This window comes from Rhineura floridana, chromosome 12, assembly GCF_030035675.1.
Source record: "Rhineura floridana isolate rRhiFlo1 chromosome 12, rRhiFlo1.hap2, whole genome shotgun sequence".
Lineage (NCBI taxonomy): Eukaryota > Metazoa > Chordata > Lepidosauria > Squamata > Rhineuridae > Rhineura > Rhineura floridana.
The window spans coordinates 14,471,792-14,495,506 of NC_084491.1; the positions used below are offsets into that span (position 1 = coordinate 14,471,792).

General features: G+C 44.3%; 1 protein-coding gene and 1 pseudogene across 1 annotated transcript in view; both read left to right on the forward strand.

Moving 5' to 3' along the window:
• Nucleotides 1–23,715, forward strand: part of SLC25A37 (solute carrier family 25 member 37) — a 48,728-nt gene that overhangs the window by 7,313 nt on the left and 17,700 nt on the right. The gene's annotated exons all lie outside the window — the stretch shown is intronic.
• On the forward strand, nucleotides 2,083–2,201 carry LOC133368881 (5S ribosomal RNA; annotated as a pseudogene).

Genomic DNA, 23,715 nt, shown 5'->3' on the forward strand with positions numbered 1-23,715 from the left:
TTGTGGATTTTAGGCAGCACGTAAAACCTTCCAGGGGTGGGATTTGGTTTTACAAGGAGATCCGCAGTCTCCTCTTTAAGAAGTTTCCTACTTGTGAGGTTTTGTATAGATGTAATGATATGAGTATTGAGATCTGTGGTGATGTCTTTGTCAAGAAGTCTACATGTTGCTTTATCCTTTAGTTGTCTTTGACCTTCTGCTATATAGTTTGTAGTGTTACCACAGCAGTACCACCCTTATCTACAGGCTTGATGACAACATCTCTTTTCATCTGAAGGCTCCTTAGGGCTATTTTTTATTCTTTTGAAAGGTTGTTGATAGTAGGAGCTCATGTGTGGTTGTTAATCACTCTGTTTATTGATAAGAGAAAGGTTTCTAGGACTGGATTCCTGTTAATGTTCGGTGTCGAAATTTTAGGTGGCAGAAACTGTAGCAGAGGATCTCTGTTGTAGAGGTCTATGTTGTTTGTAGAGTCATCATAAAAAAAATCAGCCAATTTTCATCTCCAGTCAGACTAACATCAATCCCTGGAAAAATTCTGGAGCAGGTTATAAAGCAGTCAATCTGTAAGCACCTTGAAAACAATGCAGTGATTACTAGGAGCCAGCATGGATTTATGAAGAACAAATTCTGCCAAACTAATCTTATCTCGTTTTTTGATCGGATAACCTCCCTTGCAGACTGTGGGAATGCTGTGGACATAATATATCTCGACTTCAGCAAAGCTTTTGACAAAGTGCCCCATGATATTCTGATTAGCAAGCTAGCTAAATGTGGGCTGGATGGAACAACTATCAGGTGGATCTACAGCTGGCTCCAGAATCGTACTCAAAGAGTGCTTATCAATGGTTCCTTCTTAAACTGGATGGAAGTAACAAGTGGGGTACCACAGGGCTCGGTCCTGGGCCCAGTGCTCTTCAACATTTTTATTAACGACTTGGATGAGGAGGTACAGAACATGCTTATCAAATTTGCAGATACAAAATTGGAGGGCATAGTTAATACCATGGAAGACAGAAAGAAAATTCAAAGGGACCTTGATAGGCTGGAGCGTTGGGTTGAATGAAAACAACAGAATGAAATTCAAGAGGGATAAATGCAAAGTTCTACACATAGGAAAAAGAAACCAAATGCACAGTTATAAGATGGGGGATACTTGGCTCAGCCATACGACCTGTGAGAAGGATCTTGGAATTGTCGTTGATCACAAGCTGAATATGAGTCAACAGTGTGATGTGGCTGCAAAAAAGGCAAATGCTATATTAGGCTGCATTAACAGAAGTATAGTTTCCAAATCGCGTGAAGTATTAGTTTCCCTCTATTCAGTACTGGTTAGGACTCATCTTGAATACTGCATCCAGTTCTGGTCTCTGCACTTTAAGAAGGATGCAGACAAACTGGAACAGGTTCAGAGGAGGGCAACAAGGATGATCAGGGGACTAGAAACCAAGCCCTATGAGGAGAGATTGAGAGAACTGGACATGTTTAGCCTGGAGAAGAGAAGACTGAGGGGAGATATGAGGGTTTTGTTAATCACAATTATGTGCAGATCCGATCGATTGATCAATCGATGGATGGATGGATGGATGGATGGATGTGTTAGTGCAGATGGGAGTTAAGTAACATAAGTATGACTTAGTTGGAAATCACTCTATGATTCCTTTTAATTTGGGGCTTGAGTGGGAGAGGCAGTTTTTCCATGTTCAGACCTTACGATTCCATAATAAGAGTGTTGTACAAAAATGACTGTGTTGTCAGCCAGCTATGACATCAATCATATTATTACAGGGTCTCACTTTCATGAAGATCAAAATACTTTTATGTCCAGTTTTTCCAAAGTGAAATTCTACCAGGTGGCTTAACAAGTATCTCTAAAGTACAGCTTGTGACAAAAAATACGAAATGCATTAAATAAACTTGCAAAGTAACTAAAATATAAAATATAAACTATTGAAAAGCAGCCTGTAAGCTAGCTCATGTAAAAGCTTTTTCACATGAGACAGTCTTAAGCGGCTATAAGATCTATGTGGGAGTCAGTCTTTTTGAACTCAGTGGTATTTACCCCTGAGTAGACATGCCTAAGCCTACGGCCATACTACCTTGAGCACGCCCGATCTCGTCTGATCTCAGAAGCTAAGCAGGGTCAGGCCAGGTTAGTATTTGGATGGGAGACCACGTGGGAATATCGGGTGCCATAGGTTTAGAGGAAGGCAATGGTAAACCACCTCTGAATACCTCTTACCATGAAAACCCTGTGAATATACCCAAAAAAAGATTCATAGGTTTGCCATAAGTCATAATCGACTTGAAGGCATATAACCACAAAGACATGCCTAGAAGTGTGCTGTTTGGTGCACTGCATAGAGTCCCTGCCTTCAAGAGACTTACAGTCTAGATCAGAGATCGTTAACCTGCTATCCACCAGGTGTTGTTGGACTCCATAAGCCCCTGCCATCATGGGCAGTGGTGGCATCTACATATTGGGCATTTTATCTTCACAGGGGCCTATGCATGGCACAGCTTTGTAAATAAGCCCACAAATGTTACAAGCCTGCTGGGGGCTGGCAGAAGAGGGGTGGAGAGCTCTGTCCATCATATAGTATTGCAGTCTTCATCTTATAGTTTGCTGGTGTGGAACTCCTGTTTTTACCCCTCAAGAGCTATGTTTGTTTAGTGGATACAGTAACTGTCTGTAGGGGACCTGCTTTTGATTTAATGTTGGGTGTGTATGTGATGTTCCTGTATGTGAATGTAATGTAAATATGGTAAGTGCAGGTTTATTATAGGAAATATGGTAAGTGGAGTGAAAGAGGAGGGGGAGTACATGGGCTGTAGAATGCTGGATGATGATTGGCTGTGTGTTTGAATGGCTGAAGGTATAAATGAGAGGATGACAGTTGAGTCGTGGTGGGGGTTGGACAGGGTGGTTGTGGACAGGGAGGTTGATGTGGAGAGTAAGAGGTGGCTGTTGAGATATTGGATTGGGAGTTCTGAGGCAAATAGTAGGAATTAGGAACATAAGAGAAACATATATGAAACCATATGCTTGTCAATGAAATCTATAAGTAATCTTGTTATTCTTAGTGTTATCAATAAATATTTTCTTGGTTTTCTTAAAGCCTGATTCCTCAGCTGGGGGGCACAGACCAGGGGGGAGGCAGAGTAACCAAGGCTGAGGAAGAAATAGTATCGAATGGTGGCAGCGGTGAAGGAAGAAATATTGTATCAACATCCAGTACCACAGAGCAACCCAGAGCTGTGAGCTTCATAGGCAAGAGGCTTCAGGGGGGTTGGGAATTACCTATACACACAGACACAAGGTATCAAAATAACCAGGAAGCACAGTCTTGAGGTTATATTGGATACACAGAGTGTTGGGTAGCGTGGCCTAGGAGGGGGATCTTTTGAGATGTGTGCTAGAGCGGAGAGAGGTAAAAATAAACACGACGATCCTGACTGCTGGTAGCCACAAGTGAGAGTGACACAGGTGGTGCCAGGGAGGGACGTCACAGTGTACATTTCCAACTTGTGTCATCTGGGGTTTGTTTGTTTGTTTGCTTTCTGTTCTGCTAGAACACTGCAGTCTATCCACTGGGGCCAGGTGCAGGATACTAGCTCAGGGATGTACTTGGACGTAATAAATTAGAGCCTCTCAATATATTCCTAGCCAATAAATTTGTTGACGGTGCTGGAACTGAGCTCTCGGCTCTTGTACTCAATAATCCAGGTTCTTTCCTGGGCTTTCTTCTTCTTTTGAAAGCTTTACTAGACTATTTAGTAAATATATAGCTGTGCAAGAGTCTACGTTTAGAGATATTAAACAGAATCAGTATTTTGATACAATAATTAAAGAACTCAGACTACAAATTGTTATATAAATGTTATATAAATAAATACATGTGTTCTTCATTTCAGCACCTTAAGGCGCAATCCAACTCGCCTTTCTGCCAGGCTGGGGTTAGTTGGATGCTGCAGAGCGTTGGCTATGCCAGGAGGCTCCCACCTGTGCTGGCTTCCACCAGCAGCAGCCCTCTGCCACGGTGGAGATGTGGCTCCACTAGCAGCCTGCCGGCATAGCTGGGGACGGCCAGCCCGGCAGACTGAGGGCTGGCAGGAGCCCCGAAAACGGAGCATTCCGGAGGCATGGCATGGTGGAGCTGCAGAGTGGAGGGACTTACACGAAATCCTCCTCACATTCAGGGGACTTCCCTGGGTCCCAATGCCCCTTCAGACTCAACCGGCCAAAAGGCTGGCATGCTAAAAAATGTTTTATTTTGAATTCCCATTTTGGCCTATGCGGAGCGCTTACTGCCCAGGAGGCCTGTTTGTCGGAGCCAACACTTCCTGGCTGGCTTGTGTGTGCAGCTCCCGATGGAGCCAATGTTCAGGCGGGGCAGCGGCTCCCGAGCAGGAGGGGGATCCTACAGAGCTTTCCACCAGCGGCTCCTCTGCCAGCTTCCTGGCACTTGGATTGCCCTGTTAATTGAGAAAATTGAAAAAAGGGAAGCGTTTTTGTTGTTTATTAAATGTAGTTAAAACAACTGGGTGTCAGAAACCTTTGCTAATCTACTGCAGATTGCCCAGAGATCTACCCATTTGTTCCTATGCTGTGGAGGCTGGCCCACTATGCAGGTTGCCCTTAGCCAGCCCCCACCTACCTTCATACTTGCATCTGGCTCTGGGGTGATGCTGCCTGTCAGCTTCACTCTTCCTAGTCTCAGAGTTGCCATTGTAGAACTCAGGAGAGAGGAGGATGGGGGCAAACCTAGAATTAGTTGGCTCTGCCTGTCATTGGCTCTCAGTGGGCATCAGCCATCACTGAATCCCAATCTACTTCTTGCCCATCCCTGGTGTAAAAGATAACTAACCTGTTTGGCATTTGGCTTAAGCTGGGTCACCTGAGTGGGCTGCGTTAGCAGACAGCCCGGGATTTGTGGCTTGGGCTGGGATAGCATTGATGTGTTGTCATTGCAAATTCTGGACGCCACACTTGAAGAAGGATGCAGACAAACTGGAACAGGTTCAGAGGAGGGCAACAAGGATTACCAGGGGATTGGAAAGAAAGACCTATAAGGAGAGACTGAAAGAACTGGGCATGTTTAGACTTGAGAAGAAAAGACTGAGGAGAGATATGATAGCATTCTTCAAGTACTTTAAAGGGTGCTACACAGAGGAGGGCCAGGATCGCTTCTCGACCATTCCAGAATGCTGGGCACGGAATAATGGGCTCAAGTTGCAGGAAGACAGATTTCGACAACATCAGGAAAGATGTCTGAACTTTTAGAGTGGTACGACAATGGGACCAACGACCTAGGGATATGGTGAGCTGGTCCAACACTGGAGGCCTTCAAGAGGCAGCTGGGCAGCCACCTGTCAGGCATGCTTCAAACTGGATCCTGCATTGAGCAGGGGGTTGGACTCGATGGCCCCCTTCCAATTGTAGTATTCTATGATTCAAATGTAGCACTCAGTGGCCCAGTTTAAATGAGCTGCCGGCTTCATTAAATGCTGCTTTGGTTGGCTTTTTGCTTGCCTGCCCATCATGGTTAATAGCGGCTTGGTGTATCCTTTAGCCATTGAGAGGTTGCATGGGACCACTGAAAGACTGCAGGGTGAAATGGTTTTAATTCTTTCTCTACCATGAGTTTCGTATGGCCTTCCGATATGACATAACTAGGGGAAGTACGATTCTGCTCCCTTTCCTGCTTTCCTTCCACAAAAATTGGCTTCATGATGACTAGCTAGCTAAAGAGGAGCTTGCGCAGCCCTCACTGGCTATGCTGCTTTAATCTAGCATGTAGTAATTCAAAAGTGTGTTTTGGCATGCTGTTCCAGAGTCTGTTGCCAGAGCTTTGCAGATGGGACCTGGTTCAAAAACCTTTCCGTTGCTGTTAATTTGCTAGGCATGCCTTGCTCTTCCTCCTGCCCCGCAAGCCTCCTATCTGCAATAAGGGAATAATACAGTAGGGCCCCACTTACTGGTGCTTTGCGTTCCGGCGTTCCGCTAATGCGGTGGCGGGAAATTCCCCATTTAAAAGTCGATTTTGCGGCATTTTCGTGCGATGCGCCCCATTATAGTCAATGGGGTTCTGCTTTACGGCGATTTCCACTTTACGGCGAGGGCCTGGTCCCTAATCTGCTGTATAAGCGGGGCCCTACCTACCTTAAAGTGATGTTGTGAGGATTGGAACAACATACTGTGTGTTGAACACTTGGACAATGCTCTACAAATGCTTATTGTATCCTCAAAGAGGCTTAGGATGCATCTGCTAGGCCAGTGTTTTTCAAACTTTGTTCCATAGAATCATGTACTCTTTATAACCTTATTTTGCTGTGTTGTTTTGGAGTGTGTGTGTCAGAAACCAGAAAACTGGAAGGAGGTGGAATAGAATATCCTGGCAGAGGGCCTAGCTGGCTGGAACACTAAACAGGAGCATTCTATACTGCAACAGATTGTTGTAGGTTCCACTTGTTTTCACAGAATGATGGTGAGGTCCTAGTAGGCCTCCATAAACTGTGCATACATTCAAGAACTTAACGCATTCTAATGCATGGGAGTTCCATGGCAGACATGCATGGGAGTTAATGGCAAGGTAGGTCTGAAAGGGTAGGAAGTTCAACCGCTTCTGACTTTTTAAAATACACTTTAAATAACCCAAGAATTATACATTTGAGGGCCAGGGCTGTGGAGTCAGTACGCCAAACCTTCAACTCTGACTCCGACTCCTCTATTTTTCTACTGTCCGACTCTGACTCCACCCAAAATTGCTTCCAACTCCACAGCCCTGGAAAGGGCTGTAAATGTCTTTTTAAATTGGAAGCTCTCATAGGAGCATTTTTATCGCTGCCTGTATATGTGCTGATCTTGGCATCACAGCATTTGTCTTCATCTGGGTCCTGTGTCATACACTGACACACAAAATGTTTTCCATCTTGAGTTATGGTGAAATGCTCAACTACAGCTGACTTCATGGGAAGCTTCTTTGACATTTTGAATTTATATTTTAAAAAATTTGTCAATCAAAATTTATTTTAAAGTCAGAGTCGGTACATTTCTACTGACTCCGACTCCACCCAAAATTGCTTGCGACTCCACAGCCCTGTTGAGGGCTAGGAACTTGATGACACTACACTCCCATAATTCCATTGTGATGTTGCCGCCCTGGGCTCCTGATGGGAGGAAGAGTGGGATATAAATAAATAAATGTTGGGCATACAGATATGATTGTAAGTGGTGAAGACACTGTTTGGGGTGCTTAGGTCTACTTTTCCAGGTATTTCTAAGAATATGTTTTGTTTTTCTGAAAATCCAGGCAAGACAGTGAGAAACTGAAAGCAGCATTTTCTCTTCTCTCTGCCTTTCCTTTTTTCTCTTCTTCTTCTCCCTCCCCCCAACCCCGGAATGAAATAACTTTGAAACTGTAAGTGCAAAAGTCCTAAATTGCATCACAGCCATCCTTTGGCAGTGACACAGTGGTTTCCCGTTCAAAGTGCTTTTAAAGTAACTGCAGCAAACAAGGCCATTCATTCACGGCAACAGCTGTTATTGAAGCTGTTGTGTAACCGGTATAACTAGAGGAGAACTACAAGTTGTAGAACTACTGAATGTTGTTCTTGGGCCCCTACGCATAGGGATTATGAAATCCTCCCTATGCAAATTTCTCTGCAGTTTGTATGGCTTCAGCTTACCTGATCTTTGCCATACTTTTTTTGGTTTGCTCTCTTCCTCCCTTTACATTTGTGTGTGCATTAGCACTTTCCATCTGTCCCCCACTACCCCATGTGCAGATTGCTTGTGCACATGGAAAAAGGCACAAGTTGGCATTGCAGCACACTTAGCATGCTCCAATTCCAAAACTGTTTTCAGTTGGGGGATACTTGCTCATCCCTATCTTCACATTTCTGACTCCTTCAACATGCGCTTCTGTGAGCAATTGAGCACAGAAGCATGTGCTTACCTGTACACATAGGGCAGGTGTGGGGAATCTTTGGTCTAGATGTTGCTGAAGTTCAACTCAGAGTTCCCTGAGAAAGGTAATTAATTGTTAAACTACACTGGTAATTGCAGCTCTGTAAGGGAAATAGGGGTCTCCTAACAACTCTCAGCGCCCTTAATAAACTACAGTTCCCAGGATTCTTTGAGGGAAGCCACGACTGTTTAAAGCGATATGATACTGCTTTCAGTGTGTTAGTGCAGATGGAGCCTTGGCTGCTACACTCCAGCTGTGTTGCTTTTCCAAGAAAAAAGGGAGGAATTCAGAGTTTAATAAAAGTATTTCTGATTGCAGAAACTGATGGATGTGGCATTTCCCAGAGTTAAGACAAGTGTGAAAAGATCCCTGTCCTGAGGAGCTTGTAATTAATTGTGTTGGCACTGGTCAGAATGGAAAACTTTCACTTTCTGTTACATTGGCTAGAACCAAATAGTTCCTGAATGGGACTGCTGGTATCTTGTACAGCTGAAAGGTGAGCTTGCTTTTACAGGCCTAAGCACTCCCTCCCTCCTCCTTTCCTTACGTAACTTTGTTTCCCGGTTGGGAAAGATGATTTAGCATGTGGGCTGGGCTGAGTGGGTATGCAGGCCTCTCTTAAAACTTAACTGTGTGATTGCCATGGTTGCCTGCTTGCAAGAGGAGAAAGTGAAGGCTAAGAATACCAGGCGTGTGCTTTGCCAAGGTAAATTTAGGCTGGAATCTCCAAAGAGAGGCTTGTTTTTGGTTGGTGTTTCCTTCTTTTGCAGGGAAATGAGGAAGGAGAAGATCCCCCCAGAGCTTCTGCAGTTCTGTGTTTCGCTTCTGAGAAGCTCTGTCTTCTTCTGATCGGACTCGATAATTTTTGGCAGTGGTGGTTTAGTGTCCAGTGAGCTTCACATTGATCTTGTTTATATGAATTCATGGTTATAGCTCTTTTACTCGTGTGATGGCAGCTAGATTGCTCCTTCAAATGTTGAGCATTGCTGGCGTCTAAAAATAAATAAACAGAACAGAGTCTGTAGCCACATCTGCATCATACATTTAAAGCAATATGATGCCACTTCAACAGTCATGACTTTCCCCCAAAGATTGTGGTAACTGTAGCTTGTTAAGAGTGCTGAGATCTGTTAGGAGACCTCTGTTCCCCTTACAGAGCTACAATTTCCAGAGTTCCCTGGGGAGAGAGATTGATTGTTGAGCCACTCTGGCAGCTGTAGCTCTGGGAGGGAAATAGGGGTCTCCTAACAACTCTCCACATGCTTAACAAACTACAGTTCCCAGCAGGGCCAGTTCTAAAGGGTGGCCAGGTGGGGCACTGTCCTGACGGCCCCTGGAGCTACAGGGGGGGCCCTCAGCCTCCCCTCCGCTCCTCTCCCGTGATCCACGCACCCCCACCTACCTGTCTGCTGTCTTTTACCATTGCCCTTAATGAAGATGGCAGCCACTGTTTCCCTAAGGTACTGAAGCCCCTGCTGCCATCTTAGTTGATGGCAGAGATGTGCACGCATAGCACGCATGCGTGCCATCAACAAAGATGGCGGCGGAGGCATTATCCCTTTAGGGAAACCGCGGCTGCCATCTTCGTTAAGGGCAATGGTAAAAGACAGCAGACAGGTAGGTGGGGGTGGGGGTTGTGAGTGTGCATGTAAAACACACACACACACGCCGGGGGCCCAGGGCAAGCTGATGCCCAAGGGCCCCGGCCTTCCTGGAGCCAGCCCTGGTTCCCAGGATTCTTTTGGGGAAGCTATGACTGTTAAAGTGGAGTACTAGTGCTGTAAATATATGGTGCAGATGTGGCCTGTCTCTGGTTTTGGCGTGCAAGGCCTTCGGGAAGAGGCTTCGAATTGGGACCACTTCCTCTCCACTGTGAGAACTATCCCTTTGCTTGGCCCCATTTCCCTCTCTCCACCCCCAGGCTCAATTTGCACCACTACTGGAGGCAAGTGAAAGGCTGCTGCTGCCATTTGCTGGGAATTGCAGAGGGGGTGAGCGCTTTTTGCACTCAGGTCCTGGTTTTGGATTTCCCATGGGCGTCTGGTTGGTCAGTGTGAGAACAGGAAGCTGGATGACATGGGCCTTTGTCTTGATCCAGCAAATGTGCCTTATGTTCTTTTTGACAGATGAGCATGCAGCAACAGCAAGGAAGAGTAGCAGCAGGGGCAGGGCTTCATGCGTTGACAGTGGGCCCTCAACTGTTGAGAGTGCCTTGCCATGTGCCCAGTGATGCCGACCTCTAATGTTGACTGTATAGTAGATGTTTCAGTCTGATGCGTGTTGCAGCCTGCATGTTGTTGCAGACTTGGACTTGAGAGACCAGGGTTTAAACCCCCACGTAGCCATGAAGCCCACTGGGTGAGTTTGGGCTAGTCATTGTCTCTTGACCCATTCTACCTCACAGGGTTGTTGTGAAGGTAAAATGAAGAGGGGAGGAACTGTCTATGCCACCTTGAGCCTCCTTGGAGGAAAGGCGGGATATAAATGTGATAATATGGTTACATCTTGCTCTTCCTCAGACAGAGCAGTTACATTATACATGTTACATTAGTGCTGTGATTAGCAAATTGTGTTGTGGGATTTTAAAGACTAAATACCGATAAGCCTTCCCTGCAATCTCAGGTTTTTTTGTTAAAGTTTCAGCAGTTTCTACCAATATGAGGTTTTATCCTGGTCACCTGGGGCAAGTTATTACACAATATGGGTGAGGAATCCGAAGCATCGGCATAAGCCACAGGACCTTCCATGTTCCCTCCATATCTGGAAAACTGGAGCAGGGGGCCTGACACTGGCCAGCAACGCTAACCAGGCTATTCTACAGTTGCGAGGGTGCATGCAGAAAAGGCCTCAGGTTTGTTCCCTCACATCTCCCATTAAAAAAGGATCAAGTAGGAGTAAGTGATGGGGAAAGACCCTTTTCTGCCTCAGACCTTGGAGAGCAGCTGTCAGACACAGTAAGTGGGCTGGATTGATAAACATGCATAGGACCACATCCAATATTGAATAGCAGAAATAAGGGAAGGGCCGTAGATGTGTGGTAAAGCGTCTGGTTTGCTTGCAGAAAATCCCATCTCTGGTAGGGATTGGGAAGACTCCAGTCTGAAATCCTGCAGAGCCACTGCCTGACCATATTGAGCTTGAAAGGCGAATGGTCTGATTCAAAATAAGGCAGCTTCCTAAGCAACTAAATCTGCCAGTGCTGTGGGACTTCTGGTTTCTCTTCGCTTCCTTCCAACTCTCCACGGTCTGCTTTCGGTAGCTTTGAATGTCATGCCTATCTGTTGCCTTGGGAGCTTATTGAGGAGATTATGTAACTCTCACTGAGTGTGTCTTCCATGTGCAATCCAGGAGAAAATCCAATGCTCTGGGTATCAGACAACATGGGAAATGTTGCTGGCTTCAAATACTTGGGATAGAGATAAAGTCAGGGGCATCTGTAATAAAGGAAGACGGGAACTAAGGAGCAGGATAGAGTGAACATCAAATTGTTTTCAAAGGGTGTGTGTGTGTGTGTGTGTGAGAGAGAGAAAAAAAAAACTTGCAAGGGATGTGCCCACACATTGCAAGGTGTTCTGAGCTAGGAAAGATGGGATATAAATTAAATTATGTGATATTTTTGTGGGGAGGATCCATGTGGTCCTCCATCTGGTGTTTGGCGACACCTGTTTCACACTTTGTGGGATCTGCGGAAGAAACCTGTTTTCAATATGGGTGATTGAAGTAAGATCCTTTTTCCAGAGGTGCTTTTAGGTATAACTACTGGTTAGGAGTGGTGTGTGGATATGGCACAAGAGCACTGTGGCGCCCTTCCCTGGCTCTCCCTGTCAGGTTCCTACCTGCTCGTGGTTACTGCCTGTCTCTAGGCACCACCAGGGACTCCACCAGTCCGGACTGTCCTTTATTTTATTTTTTCTCTCCCCGCTCTAGCACAGATCTCAACAGATCCCCCTGCTAGGCAACCACCAGTCACGTCCTAATACTAGTATTCCCAGAGACTCTGAATACTGGTATTGTTATTCTCTTCACCGCTGCCACCATTTGTTACAGTTCCCCTTCAGCCTTGGTCATTACCTTACCCTCTCTTCTGGTCTGTGAAACCCCAGCCAAGGATCAGGCCTTTGGTAAACCAAATTAAGTATTTATTACAGATAACAAAGCTAACAAGATTAACAAGATTTCTTCTTAAGGCACATAAGCATATGGTTTTACTCAATACTAATCCAAACTCCACCCCCCTCCTTCTCCACTCTCTCCTGGCAAACAACTCTCTCAAACCCCACCAAGCAACCCACTCTTTCTCTTCTCCCCCCAGATTCCACTCTCACTCTTCCTTTTATACGTTCAGCCATTTTAAACACTCAGCCAATCATCTAGCATTCTACTGCCCATTCACTCCCCCTCCTCTTTCACTCCACTTACCATGTATCTTCTAAACAACCAACACTTACCATATATACATTAATATAGGAACATCACAAACACCTTCAGTGAGCTTTGCACAACCTGCTTCAGTGTCTTGCCGTTCTTCATAAATTCCTGTCCACTCCTGTTTCATAGTAGGAGAGCTGTGTGCTTTACCTTTTCATTTACTTAGGAAGATTTTCATTGTAGCAGCATTTGATTGTGCCAAATGTTAGCTGGCCAACATTTTTTGGATCAAACAATGCTTTTGTGGGGAGGAGGCCAAAATGATCCCTGGACCTCTTCATTCTTCCTGTTTTCTTTTTGCAGTCTATTAACTAATCGGTAGATGCCCTATTTTATTTTAGGGAGAGAGGGTCTTGCCCATGTTGCTGCCTTGGGTACAGTGACAACCAAATCTGATTAGCAAGTAGTCTCATGTCAAATTGTAATTGACAGCAACTGTTGCCATTTCAGAGTGAGGGCAGTGCTCCCGGTATCTCATTGCCCTTGCTCTGAATGCACTCTCATGATGGTATCTCCACTAGACCTCAGCATCTGGGTAGGCACATAATGCCCAGGTGGGTATATATAAATTCTGTAAATTGGGGATATGGGGCCTTTTTCAGCCCTAGACTTGGCATTCCCTTATGGGCAAGCTTCTGCTCCTCCCCCCATTTGCTAGTAGTGGATTGGGCTAGCAGCAACAGTGGGTGGAGCAACACATGTGATTCTTAACATTTGCACAGTAAGCTACTTTCCAACCATGCAGAAGTTTCTCTACACACAGACAACCCTTTCTATCCAGCCAACCAAGAGGCATTGGGTAGTATTCAGCAGTGGAGGCTGGTCCAGTAGGGCCATGCCCCACCAGCCTAGTCTGCTTTCAGTCAGCCCCCACCCGCCTGCCTTCCTACTTCCAAGCGGACCTGGAGGTGACACTGCTTGCCAGCTCCTTCCTCCTCTTTAGTCTTAATATTGCCCTTGTGATACTTCACAGGGGGCGAGGAGGAAGATGGGGGCAAAACCAGAATTAGGTGGCTCTGCCTCTCATTGGCTCTGGCTTCACTGACTATTGGGACTAATCACTGGTGTAGAGTACTGCTCCCCTGCCCCCAGCAAGTACCCCTATCCCACATGGTTGGACTCTTGCAGGGGTAGTAGAGTCACTGACACCTCCTGCAAACACCGTACAAATGAGCAAGACCACCCCAAAGGAGGGGTGGGTGTGACTGCAAAGTGACTGCCTGTCTAGTAAGTCAAGTCAGCCAAAACTGATGGGCCCCCAGAGTTGCCTCCTTTTGTCCTTAAATTAATCTCATCTATCTATCAGTCAATCAGGTGCCTCGTAATAGTTAAATAAAAACAGCTTAATAATAACAATGATGCAGATTCACAGTAAAAGCCAAACCAGCCCTGGGATTGGGAATCTTCTTGTTTGCGTGTGTCATTAGTTCTTTTTGAAGGCAGCTGCCACATCTTTGGCTGCTTGTCATTTGTAAGGTTGGAATGAGTCTTTCCTTTGGATTTGGGACAGTTGTGGGGGGGGATACTATATTTTTGGCGCTTTTTAATAATGCTTTTAATCCTTTTTTAAAGTTGTTTTGTTTTTAACGCTGTTTTGTATTAATGTATTTTAAGATCTTATGTTTTAAAGTGTTTTTAGTGTTTTGTTTGCCGCCCTGGGCTCCTGCTGGGAGGAAGGGCGGGATACAAGTTAAATAATAAATAAATAAATAAATACTTTAAGTTATTTTGTGCAAACTTGTTTGTATTGTGGGTTGCATCGGAAGCATCCCTTCCTCTGGAACGCAACCCTATATGAAAGTCTAAAGAAAAGCTCAATTTCTTCGTCTTCCAGCAGTCAACACTTGGCGTAACTTGAGGGATGGAACATGTCCCTGTATTCCCAGGTGCCAGGACATTTTTAAAAGGACATTCCAATTTTGGTGCTACCCCTGAAGAAGGCTTATTAACTGTTTAAAAGCATGCAATCAACTAAAAATCTGGGCTTTATTTTAGTTTGCTAGCCGTGGCTTGCTTTGTTTCTTTGGAACACTTTAATAGTTAGCTGTGGGGAGAATTCTGGAAGGTGGGGCTTCTCCTTCTAGGACAGTGATGGGTGCAGTCATGTTGGCTGAGCAGATTCCTGCCATGGAGAAGTTCAAAGATGCAGAAGCGCCACGACTTCCTGAATGGCTGTTGGGTAGAAGCAGGGCAAAAAAGACTTCTCCTCTTCCCCAGAGGGCAGGACTGGATGTAGATGGGTCCAAGTTACAGGAGGGCAGATTTTGCTTAATAACTAGGAAAAACATCTTAACATTAAGGGTGGTTTGATAATGGAATCAGTTACTGGAGGGGTGATATTTTCTTTCTTTCTTTCTTTCTTTCTTTCTTTCTTTCTTTCTTTCTTTCTTTCTTTCTTTCTTTCTTTCTTTCTTTCTCTTTACTGTACAAATACACAGTACAAAAAATGAGGATTGTAGCTCAGTGGTAGGACATCTGCTTTGCATGCAGAAGGTCCCAGGTTCAATCCCTGGCATCTCCAGGTGTGGGTGGGAGACAGTCCTGTCTAAATCCCTGGAGAGCCATTGCCAATCAGCGTAGGCAATACTGAGCTAGGTGTACCAGTGGTCTGACTTGGTATAAGGCAGCTTCCTACCTTCCTAAGAAGATTTCTTTATTTAGGTGGTTTGTGAGTTGCTCGTCATTATCTTAGAGTGGAATACAACATTATCTATCTAATACATACAGCAGGGAGAGCTACCCATTGCTAGCAAACTCTGAACATCTTGCTAGAGACATCAACAAGCCTCCTGTTGTAGCATTTTGCCAGCTTCCTAATTTACACAGACTATTAATGAGGACTGTGCTTAAGCCACCTATCAGTAATCCTGGATCTCATCCTTGTATCCAAACCCTGAATCACCTGTGTGTACCTCATGGACACAGCTACTTTCAAAAACACTGGGACAGGCAGAACATATTACATCAAACAGCATCACCTGAAGGTCCTGCAATATAATGTCATTGAATGCAAAAAACTAGGATGTCATATCCAATATGTAGGAAAAGCTATAATTGACCTATGCATACACTTCAGAAACCACAAATTGGCAATCTTAACAAAAAAAAGTGGAGCAACATATTTCAACACTGAGGGGCACAGTCTGTTGGACTTTTCTATAACAGCTGTGAAGATGCCAACAGATCCAGCAGCATTGATAAGAGGGAGAACTTTTGGATATACTCTCTGGACACATTGGCACCACATGGCCTGAACCTGGAGGACAGTACCACCACTGCTTAGCTTCTGCAAATGAAGCCTCTCTGAGCATTCCATCTTCAAAGCTCTATAACTGCCACCTTGGTAACAACATTTGTGTGTTATCAGTTGATGAAGGCAGAAGAAATGTTTTGCTAGTAAAATAAAAAACCTGTTTTGTTAATCACAATTATGTCTATATACACACACACATAATTGAACCATACAAACAATTATAATTACATCACAGCACCAAGAAAGCGACAAAACATCTCCAGTTGCTTAACCAAATAACTGAGTAAACATCAATGGATTACATCCCACTAACTTCTCCTCAAGAGTAGACACTTTGAAATTAATGGACCAAAGTTAGCCATATCTATTTCAATGGGTCTACTGAGTATGACTGGCATTGAATACAACACATTGTCTTTTCAAGATGTCTAAAACCCATTAGGCTTGGCATCATGTGATGATGCTCTTCATAATGTGGTTCTTTCTGTGCTGAGGTTACGATGGAAGGATAAGTTTGTCAGTGACTACCAGTCGTAATGGCTATAAGTTACCTCCAGGAGTGGGGCAGCATGCCTGTGAATACAGGTTGCTGGGGAACAACGGTAGGAGAATGCTATTGCACTGATTCCTGTTCGTGGGCTTTCCATTGGGGAATCTGGTCGGCCACTGTGAGAAACAAGATGCTGTGTTCTTCGCAAAATTAATTTTTAAAAAAGTAGGCAAGTGGTTTTCATACTTTCCCCCCATGGACCACTTGAAAATCGCAGAGGGTCACTTAATGGTTTTTTTCCTGCCTGTTGTAGCAATTGTAATATGCTATATTAGATGCTATTTGAATTTTTATTACTTTTTATTGCTGCTTTTATTTCAAATAATGTATTTTATTGTATTACAATTTGAATTCTATAGAATTCAAACTGTAAATGTTCTTCAGAGACATGCCACGGACCAGCTGAATAAAACTCGTGGACCACTGGTGGCCTATGGGGCCACAGTTTGGGAACCTCTGAAGAAGGTGATGGTGGGCTAGGTGGACTTATGGTCCAAGAGTGCAAGGCTATTCCAGATGTTTATAAGATGCTGTTCTTGGAAAGAGACTCTCTTGCTGCTGATTTGGGTGTCCAGAGAGCTTGTACCCAAGTGTGTTGTAATATGAATTATCAGGATTTTGTTTCCATTGTCAAATAACAGCTCACCCAAGACAAATGTAAAACACTTTTCCTGTGTGTGGAAAATTTGTTTGTAAGAGCAGCTTGGATGAAGACACGAACAGGGTTCCCTACTAAGCCAGTATCAACAGGTGCCTGATGTTGTATATTATTTCTGAGCTGGCAAACAAACCAAACACACACACACTCTCTTACTGTTTATTTATTTATTAAATTTATATCCCGCCCTTCTTTCCAGAAGAAGCCCAGGGTGGCAAACAAAAACACTAAAAGCACTTTAAAATATCTTAAAAACAAGAGGCTTTAAAGCATATTAAAACAAATCATCTTTAAAAACATATGCAAACAAAACATCTTAAAAACATTGTTAACAAACAACTTAAAAAAGATCTTAAAAAGCAATTCCAAGACAGACTGGGATAAGGTCTCTGCTTAAAAGGCTAGTTAAAAAGAGGAAGGTAGGTGCCGGAAAGATAACAGAGATGGCGTCTGTAATATTTAAGGAGAGGAAATTCCAGAGTGTCAGTGCCACATACTTCCTATGTTGTGTGGACTGGACCCCTGATAAGATGGTATCTGCAGAGGCCCTCATCTGCAGAGTGCAGTGATCAACTGGGTATATGAGGGGTAAGACAGGCTTTCAGGTTTCCTGGTACTAAGCTGCGTAGGGCTTTGTAAACCAAAACCAGAATCTTGAACTTAGCCCTGCAGCTAATGGGCAGCCAGTCATCTTCTCTGTTTGACCCAGGGGCATTCTGTACCAGAGGCTATGAATGAACAACATTCTACCTTAAGAGTATCACAGCTGGGGTCTATGCTTTGCCATTTTTCATTAATCTGCATACTGTATTATTTACTGATTGTGCTGGAATTGGGCACAGAGTTGAGAATCGCCTCCTTCCTTAATGCTTATTTTAAAAACCCTAAGGCTATGAAGGCTTGCAAACATAAGGGTTGAAAATGGAAATGGACTGCCTTCAAGTCGATCCCAACTTATGGCGACCCTATGAATAATGGTAAGCGTTATTCAGAGGGGGTTTACCATTGCCTCCCTCTGAGGCTAGTCCTCCACAGCTGGCTAGGGCCTGCTCAGCTTGCCACAGCTACACAAGCCAGCACCTTCCTTGTCCACAACTGCCAGCTGAGGGGCAACTGGGCTCCTTGGGACAATGCAGCATGCCCACGGCTGCACAGGTGACAGGGCACATAACCCCTGAGCCACTCACTGTGGGGGTGATCTTTAGCTGGCCCTTGACACCCAGGAGACACAAGAGGGGATTTGAATTCACAGACTCTGGACTCCCAGCCAGGCTCTCCTCCCCACTGTGCTATACCAGTGTGATGAAATCAGGGCAGCTGAGCAGGGTGGCTAGTTGTAACAGTGCTCTGCATGGCATTCTTCCATTCTGAGATGAGCAGAAAGTGTGTCATGCAAGTGAATGGACTTGCCAGAAATTTTGTAATTGTCAAATGCAGTTCCTGTGACATCCTATGCAGAACTGGGTGCTCATTATACAGCCACGAGAGCTTTTTAAAGTTTGATAGAAATATCTGTTGGCTATAGGTACATTCTTAAATCGCAAGGTTTTTTGCCTGCTAGTTAATTCATCTTAGTGACTTTCTGTGTTTTGCACATAAATCTTACTGATGCAAAGTCCAGGACTGTAGCTCAGTGGTAGAGCACATGCTTTGCACCCAGAAGGACCCAGGTTCAGTCCTTGGCACAACGTTAAAAGGATCAAATAAAAGGTGATATGGAAAGCATTTCTGCTCCATTATCCTAAACGTGGGGTGTTTCAAACTGTGGTTCCTGGGACCGCTGTTGATCTGAAAGCTCCATTCAAGTGTGCTCATGTATTATGCAGTTTTAATATTTCAGTTTTTTTAATGGCTTGTATTTCATTGATGTTTGCAAAGCTTCCCTAGGAGAAAAGTTTGGAAGGGTGGTATATAAATTTTATCCTGTGTAGTCTTAATAGCAAACTCATTCTTCCAAGGTGGACCCTTTATATCAGGGTTGACATAACTAGGCCTGCAGGTTGGAGAATTCTCATGTCTGCTCTATGCCATGATCTACACACAAGAGAAAAGTATCTGCAGGCTTGCAGGCACCCCAGGGTTTGCACAGCTGTACAGCCACTCTTATGTATTTATTTTTAAACATATTTATAAGCCACACTTTTCATAAAAAATATATCAAGGCGTCATTGCAACATACAAAAACATGATAGAATTAAAAACCAGTAAAAACATGGTTAAAAACAATAATAAAAGCATCCCTAAATACTGCATTGGTTGGAAAAGAAAATTCACATTAAAAGGCCTGTGTTACATTAAAAGTTACAGTTTTCAGGAGAAGCCTGAAAGAAAGAAGGGATGGTTCCTGCCAAACCCGTATTGATAGGGAATTCCACAGGGAAGGGTCTGCCGTACTAAAGGTTTGGTCCCTAGTGGAGGCCAACCAAACCTCAGAGGCACGAGGAACCACTAAGAGTGCCCCATCAGAAGATCTCAGTGATCCAGATGGAACATGGAGTCAGGGAGTCCTTTAGGTATTTTGGACCCAGGTTGTTTAGGGCTTTGGGGAATTCACACAAGTACCTTGAACCTGGCCTGGTAACAAATTGGTAACCAGTGCAGCTCTTTCAGCAGGGGGGTAACATGTTGCCAGTAATCTCCTGTGAGCAGTCTCAGCTTCTGGACCAGATATAAGGTCAGCCCCACATAAAGCACATTACAGCAATTGACTCTTGAGTATTCTAATGCATAGACCACTGTGGTCAGGCTAGCACGGTCCAGGAATAGTTCATAGTTGGTGTACCTGTGGAAAGCTGGCAGAAAGCACTCCTGGTCACAGAGCTCACACGGGGGGGGGGGAGCTTGCTGGTGATGGTGGGGGGGAAGAACCCCCAAAAGAATCCAGCGTGCTCAGTGGCCACAGAATGCTGACTAAATGTTGAAGGGGGAAAAGAATAGAAAACTATGGGGGGGCATAGAATGGAATATCTGGAAACAGGACATGGCTGGCTGGAACCCCCTAATACAGGAACATTCCACATTGCAACATATTGCTGCATGTTCCACATATAATCAATAAAAAACAAAATACTGGACTAAGTACACTTTGGTTCGGCAGTCATATACCCACACACACACACCATCAAGAATAGGCTGTGATTTTGTTACTTAACTCTTTAAAATCTATCTTGCAGACAGGATAATTGTTTGTAATAATGTAAACAAGCTGAAGAAATCATTTTACGTAAACCTCCCTGTGACTAAACTGGGTGTGGTGCTCAAATATTTGAAAAATGTATCATTCCATTTCCCTGTTTGCATTCATCCCTGGGACCAGCTATCCCTGGAAACTGATCTGGCTGTGTGTTAACAGGCTTAGCTAACAAGTTTTTGTTCTAAGTGAAAAATGAGACAAAACCCCGCCACCCAAAATTCCTGAAAATAATCTGTTCTCGGACTGGGGAAAAACCCACCAGCCATCTTACGTGATGTTGTTGATTTCGCATCTGCCAGGCCATGATAAACCTTATAATTGGGGCTTTACTGTCTATCTAGTGCTGCAGTCTCCAGATCAACATTTGGAGCATTTCATGACATGAGTGGGCATCATGTGATCTTCCACAAAACAGTCACTTACTAAAGATCAGGAGTTTTAAAAAATTCTTGAGATGTACTGCTTTCTTTTCTTGCTCTTGGCAAAATGACCTCTGGTGCCCCCCAGGATAATAGGAAGCTGCCTTATACAGAGTCAGACCAGTCCATCTAGTTCAGTATTGTCTACTCTGACTGTCAGAAGCTCTCCGGGGTTTCAATCAGGATCTGCCCCCCCCAGTCTATCTTGTGTATATGTAATATCTTCAAGATCTCTTCCCTAAAACTACTTTGGTCTGTCTACCTGGGATGCATTAGTGACATTGGGTTGCATCCAGTGCTAGTCCTACTCAGAGTAGACCCATTGAAGTTACTGAACATTACTAAGGTCCATTAATTTCAATGAGTCTACTCTTGAGTAGGACTACCACAGGATGCAACCCAGGCAGATTTGCCTTCTATATTAGTCTCAGACAGATGAGAGCAAACAGTTTTATGATTAAAATGGGAAGATGTGGGCCAGGCGTCTGATATTTTGGGGGCTTTAAGGGGCATCTCAACAACTCAGGAGAGCATTGTAGAGAAATGGATAATACGTAGTTTGTGCAATATAGTATATTCCTTTGGGAGGAAGATAGCAGTTTGGATGCACTTGGGTTTTTCAGATGGATTCTTCTCTTTCTGGGATTGGTTATGAGTGTCAACTTCCTTCTGGTTGCCGTTAGGCTGGGCATAACCATCTTTCCCTGCAACACCTGCTCTGGCATCTGTCCAGGAATTTGTAAGCTTTCTGTTGCCATGCCTTGAAAATGAGCACTCTCTGCTGCCTTCTTCACTGGAGGGAGGGGGGCACTATCTTTCTGATACAGGAAATTTGAAACCTTCCAGCGAAATGAAGTAAAATCAACCCTTGATGCACTTTTTGTTGCATGTTTTGCACAGCAGCAGTAGACCTACAGTGTTGCCTATCTAGAATATTGTCTCTTTGCAGTAATAAACAGTGTCCTCAAATTTCAGCCACTAACTAATTAAAGTTTTCTTTCTGTACACAAAATATACTTGGGGCAAAAAAAATTTCCCAAAGAATATTGCTTGAGATGGAATCATAGTAGAGTTGGAAGGGGGGACTATAAGGTCATTGAGTCTAACCCCCTGCTCAGTGCAGTCCAACTTAAAGTGTACTCGACAGGTCGCCTGTTGGAGAGCCCACCACCTCTCTAGGTAATTGGTTCCATTGCACTGCTCTAACAGTTAGGAAGTTTTTCCTGATGTTCCACTGAAATCTGGCTTCCTGTGTCTTGAGCCCATTATTCTGTGTCCTGCACTCTGGGATGACCGAGAAGAAATCCCAGCCCTTCTCTGTGTGGCAACCTTTCAAGTATGTGAAGAGTGCTATCATATCTCCCCTCAGTCTTCTCTTCTTAAAGTTAAACACGACCAGTTCTTTCATTCTCTCCTCACAGGGCTTTGTTTCCAGTCCCCTGACCATCCTGGTCACCCTTCTCTGAACCCTTCCCAGATAAAATGTCCCATGCAGTTTTTCAGATAAAAACATCTGGGGAAGGAGTCGAGTGCCCATCTTCTGACACACAAACCCATATGGCTTTGTTTTGGGACATTTTACTATCCCGAGATGCGTTGGAATTGATTTGGGGAAATGCATACTCACCAGTATGGCTTTATCTATGGAATATAAATGCACACCATACCCAGAGTTCTTTTAATTGCTTCTGGGAAGGCTGTGCCAAAGCTAGTTATTTATATGTTCTTACCACGACCAGCCAGTCGCAGGTTTTTTTGGCAACTGGCAGATTGGTGTTTATCCACTGTAATTTTTCTGGTGCATTTTCTGGAGCTTCACAGCAGATGAGACAATCTTCTGGGATTACATTTGGATGCTTTTTTAAGACAGGTGGTTATGTTGAAGTGGGATTTGCTGGGCTTGGGTTGGTAAGCAGGCCTGGATTTACACCTTGCTGTTTTACTTAGTGAAGCATGACAGTGACAGAGTGGGTGGGGAACAGCTTAGGCAGGGCTACGAGATTGCAGAGTAAGATGATGTTCTGCCGCTACTCAAGTGGTTTTGCGCTATGAGTAGGAATGCAGTTCTTCAAAAGAGAGACGCAGGTAGCTTCTTGGGGCTTGAGTAGACTTGCTGGGCCTATTGCTTTGATTTCATGGCAGGTTAAACAGCCCAAGCCTGAACCAGTAGAAACAATCCAGATGGCTATACAGCATTAGTTTAAGCAAGGGCTATCTTATGATTAAATCTGGTGGAGAATGGTGACTAGTTAGAGGGCTCCTAGATTTGTTATTCAAGAGCTGTGACAGCTGGGACTATGGGATGGCTTGGCTGTACCTTGTGGGATCTTTTGTGTGTACATGGATACAAAAAAACTGTAAGGATTGAGAGTGGAAACTTCCAAAGCAAGTACATTTTCAGACATGTTTAATGAGCAGGGGAGCTGCAGCTAATGAGCGTTCGCACAGAATTACGGCAATCTGCATTGCTCAGGTTGACATTAGACTGTTGGGACAAGTCCAGTCCCATTGGCAGAGTGTTCTTTCTGCCAGCCAGCTAGCTTGAATTAAATCCCAAAGTCTTAGGCATTGTAATTGTGCACTTTGACACAGAGATTCCAAACACACAACTATGGTAAACTAGCATTTGAATGATTAGAGTTGGGGAGGGGTTATAGACCACATAATACAGCGTCCTGTTCTTTGCAGGAAATCCAGTGCTAGAGGATCCACAAGAGATGGCTGTTAGAACCAGGACTTTCCATGTACAATCTTTGTTATGATCTTAGACATCTAGGGTGACCAAGTGTTGGTTTTGTGAAGCTACAAAGATAGGTTCTTTTCCGTTTGTGGTGAGGGTGTACATCAAAGCAAAGTGGTTTGGGAACTGTATGGTCAAGATTGTAAGAGAAAGTTTGCATGCAAGCTGAATTACCACTAAATCGCCTAGTCTGTTTTATAAATTTTGTAAGTAGCTAGCCCTTATAGTCATGTAAGAACCTGATTTTGCACGTTTTGACCATTACAAGGCTGTTATTTGCCAAAGCATGGGAACATACCCATAAACCAGGGATGGGGAACCTTTAATCCTCCAGATGTTGCTGAACTGCATATCCAATCAGCCTCAGTAAGCATGGCTAAACGCCAGAGATAATGGGTGTTATAGTTCAGCAACGTCTGACAGGCCAAAGGCTCCCCACACCTACTAAACCCCAAGAAAAGAGGAGATTATTGGAAAAAGCCTGACCTCTGTAGTCCATCCACT